The 4,479-nt window shown below is 36.4% G+C and overlaps 1 pseudogene; it reads right to left on the bottom strand.

The window, feature by feature from the left end:
- Positions 1-2,643: 2,643 nt before the first annotated feature.
- LOC101700683 (olfactory receptor 7E24-like) lies at positions 2,644-3,573 on the bottom strand (annotated as a pseudogene).
- Between the last annotated feature and the right edge of the window lie 906 nt (positions 3,574-4,479).

The following is a 4,479-nucleotide window of genomic DNA, read 5'->3' as shown; positions in this document are numbered from 1 at the left end:
TAAGTGAAATAAATAGGACACACATGTGTAAATATAGAATAGTTTCTCTGGTGTGAGAAACTGAAAGTGTAAATAAGGACTAAATGTATAATAAATAATGTGAAATAGGAAGAAAAGGGGGAAAGGGGGAGGAAGTGGGAGGGCTAGGGGAAAGGATAGAAGGGAATGGGATTAATATGAGAAAATGGAAAAATAGGAACAAAATCTTTGTAAATAGGGAGGAATGGAGGGGTTGAAGGGAAGGCTGGGCAAGGATGAAAAATAAGAACCAAGGGAGTATATGTAAAGGTGCAAATTTCCAATGATGAATGTCATTATATTGTATACCTAAAATGTACCAATGATTAGAATGGATAATCGATAATGTAAAATAGGAAGAAAAGGTCCAAATGGGTAGGGGTATAGGGAGGGGCAGGGGAAAGGAAAAATGCTGAGAAATGGAAAAAATGGAAATAAAGTCTTTGTAAATAGGGAAGGGTGGAAGGTGTGAAGGGAGGGCTAGGAATGGGGAAAAAATAAGAACCAAGATGCATTATGTAAAGGTACAATTCCCAATGAGAAATGTATTTGTGTTGTATACCTACAATGTACCAATAAAAGAATTTAATATTCTTAAAAAAAAAAAGAATTTTTTTTTTATAAAATGGAGTACTCCTCGGCCGTAAAGAATGAGAAGCTAGAGTCATTTATAGCTAAATGGATGCATATTGAGGCCATACTATTAATTGAAATAAGTAGGACACATATGTGTAAATATAGAATAGTTTCACTAGTGTGACGAACTGATAGTGTAAACAAGGGTTAAAATGATTAAAATGAATAACTGATAATTTGAAAAGTGTCCAAAGATGAAGGAGTGAAGGAAGGGGAAGGGGAAAGGAAAAGAGGGAAAGGAAAAACTATGAGAAAAGAAAGAAATGGAAATGCAACCTATGCAAATGGGGAAGGGCAGAGGGGGTGAAGGGTGCGCAGGTAATAGGGGGAAAAGAAAGAACCAAGATATATCATGTACAGGTACAAACACCCAATCATAAATGTAAATGAATTGTATACCTAAAATGTACCAATAAAAGAACAAAAAAATGAAATAAAATGAAATGAATCAAGTTATAGAACACATAGCTCAGAGCCTGGAATCTAGGAATCTTTCAAATATAGTTCATTATAAAGTGTTTACCCTCATGCTTCTCCTGTTTTTCTTCATCCTCTTCATAATCCCTTTGGAATGGTGGGGAACAGTGAAGAAGGGGCCAGTTTAACCTTTTGTGGATGAGATGTCTATGAAGTGCAACAAGTGTAGGAGGAAAGCAAAAGTGAATGACTTATCTGGGACCCTTAACCCAACACAGGATAGAAATTGCACACTGCATAGCTGAAAGTCTTTCTATTAGTATTCCTTTGTCAGGCTACCAAAACCCATTTATTCTTTTAAAGTTTTAAGACTCATACTTAAGAAATATTTCACAAATACAGTGTAGCGTGTTACATAGAACATATAATTCAGATTCAGATACTTGGGAATCCCTCAATATTGGTTCAGGATGGTATGGTTATTTTCATCTTCATCATCACCATCATAACGCTTCTGAGGCACTGAGGAAACTACTCACAGACACCCATAATCTGCTCTAATGGATTAATGTCTATGGAAAACAGGAACAGTGTAATAGGAAAGGGAAACTTTGAGTGAGATATTCTATCCCTCAGGACAACCAAATATGAAACATTCATAGTCTTCATAACTGAAATTGTGCACAACACTGTAATTCCATCTCACCACGCAAACTTTCAAGTATCACTTCATGATGTATAACAATTTCTCCAACAGTCCTTTCTCCAGCCTTCCTCCCTTTCAACACTTACTGGATTAGGTTGTGTCTTTTCTGGGTTATGTTAAAAAAACAAAACAAAACTGTGATGCCAATCCCATACCTGCTGGAGAACTGGTAAAGATTCTAGAACAATGCAGAGAATCAACCATGTCAGATAAGGGCTTCCTGTTTCTGACAATCATGAAGGAGGAGACACACCAATGATGAAAACTGGGCTGAAAACATCCAAATGAAATCCTGGGAGAAGAGGCTGATTGTAGACTATTAATTATAGGACACTGGGAGCTCAGTGCACACATCTTTTAATTACTCAAGTTGTCCATGTCATACCAGCACTAAGGACTTCTGAAATGTACCGGAAGTTAAAGAAAAGAAAAAAAGAGATCAATGTCCACAAAAGGTTTTGTATCTTTTCCTACTCAGAAGACATTTCAAGGGTACTATTAACTTTTAAAATTTTACTTTTCAAAAAAAATTCTCAGCTTATTATGACTATTGTTCGTTGTGTTAAGATATGTATAAGTAAGTGGATAATTTTAACCACTGTTAAGCACGACTTGGAAACATACATTACAATGTTATTTTTGTGCAACTCTCAAGTTTTCTCTTTCTTAAAAGAAATTTTCACCAATGTGCAAAACCACACATACCACATCCACTCAAGCAGTCATTATTCTATCATGAAATGTGATCTGAAATTGAAAGCATCAAACATCTGAAGTAATACAACAAATGAAGCAGTGATTTCTGTGTGTTCAGTTTTATTACATTTCTCAATCTACATGCCAAATGGATAATAAAGGTCCTGGAATTAGACTGTCCCACTATAGAGCCTCCTCAGGGTGCTACTAAAATCCTTACTCCTCAGACTGTAGATGAAGGGATTCAGCATAGGGGTGACCACAGTGTACATCAGAGAGGCCACCATGGCCTTGCTGGAAGAATATGACACCGCTGAACTAAGGTACACAGAAAGGCCTGTTCCGTAAAATAGGCAAACAACTGACAAGTGAGAACTACAGGTAGAAAAAGCTTTGTACCTCCCACCTGATGATGGCATTTTTAGAATGCTGCATACAATTTTAGAATAAGAGAAAATGATCCCTGCCAGGGGGAAAAAGCCAAATATGACACCAGCAAAATATGTGACAATGTTTGTCATTAATGTATCACAACAAGAAAGCATAAGGAGTTGAGAAGGGTGACCGAAGAAATTAGCAATTTTAACATCCTTGAAGCAAGTAAGTTGTAAGGCAAGGAAATTGTGCACCTGAGAAGCTAAAAAACTAAAAAAGACAGAGACCAATATTAGTAGAACACAGAAGTGAGGATTCATAATGACAACATAATGCAGGGGGTTGCAGATGGCCACAAAACGCTCATAGGCCATCACAGTCAGAAGCATGTCATCCATACACATGCAAATGATAAAGAAATTCATCTATATCAGGCAGCGCACATAGGAGATGACCCTGCTCTGCATTAGGCTGTCCACTATCATCTTTGGGACAGTAGTGGAGATAAAACATATGTCATCCATGGACAGATTGGAGAGGAAAAAGTACATAGGGGTGTGGAAGTGGGAGTCATAGATAACAGCCAGGATGATGAGCAGGTTCCCAAGCACTGTGACCAGGTACAAGGACAGGAAAAGTCCAAAGAGAATGGGCTGCAAGTCTGGATCTTTTGAGAAGTCCAGGAGATGGAATGCAGAGACACTTGTGAAATTGTATGTTTTCATGTTGTTTGAGCAACCTAACAAAAAGGAATTTCATTGGAAAAATGAAACAGGCACCCTGGATTCTGTACTTTGAATTGAAATAGTTCCAAGTAAACTCCTTACATTTGAAGACTAAAACCTTCAGTAATATTTCTCTGTTCTGAAAAACTCTCTTCCTCATGGGCTTTTTCATTATATGGTTTCTTGACATCCACCTCCATCAACACACTCCTAATTTTCAGACCCTGCAGTGAATTCTGTTAGGAGACCAAGAACTATAGAGTTCAGAAGTCCATAATCCCAGAAATATACAGCTAACTCTTTTTTAGAAAAAAGAATAGAAAGTTATCCCATCCCTCTTTAAAAAGTAATATTATTGGGGTTTTGGTACCTGCCATGCAGACACAAGGTCCCAAGTTCAATCCTCAGTACAAAAAAAAAGGAATACTATTGGAAAAAAAATTTTATTTTGGTACCCTGTATCGAACTCGGGTCCTTGCTCATTCAGGACAGGTGGCAGAACCACTAAGCTAAATCCCCGGACCCTGGAAGAAATTTTTTAAAACAATAAAATATATCTTATTTTATTTTCATAATATGGTACAAATTCTCCTGATTTGGGGTATCTACAAATAGTACAAGATTTATGACTACAGTATTTGAAAATTAAATTAAATTTTTATAGTCTGAACACATTTTGTTGAGCCAGTTAGCTCACACAAATTTTTCATCCTTATTGGTTTTTCTGATTTCCTTCTTTCAAGATTGTAAGAGCTCAGTCAGCATTTTATATTATTTATTATTTAACTCATTATTTTCTCTGATGAACTCAAATTTGTATAAAGCAAATCAAAATACACGCACATAATCTGATTACATATGATCAGGAAAAGTGACATTCAAGCGGTACTATTTCCATCAATAATT

This window comes from Heterocephalus glaber, unplaced genomic scaffold, assembly GCF_053883595.1.
Source record: "Heterocephalus glaber isolate CG9 unplaced genomic scaffold, H.glaber_assembly_v1.0 deba00001532, whole genome shotgun sequence".
Taxonomy (NCBI): domain Eukaryota; kingdom Metazoa; phylum Chordata; class Mammalia; order Rodentia; family Bathyergidae; genus Heterocephalus; species Heterocephalus glaber.
This window is presented reverse-complemented; position numbering and strand designations above follow the sequence as displayed.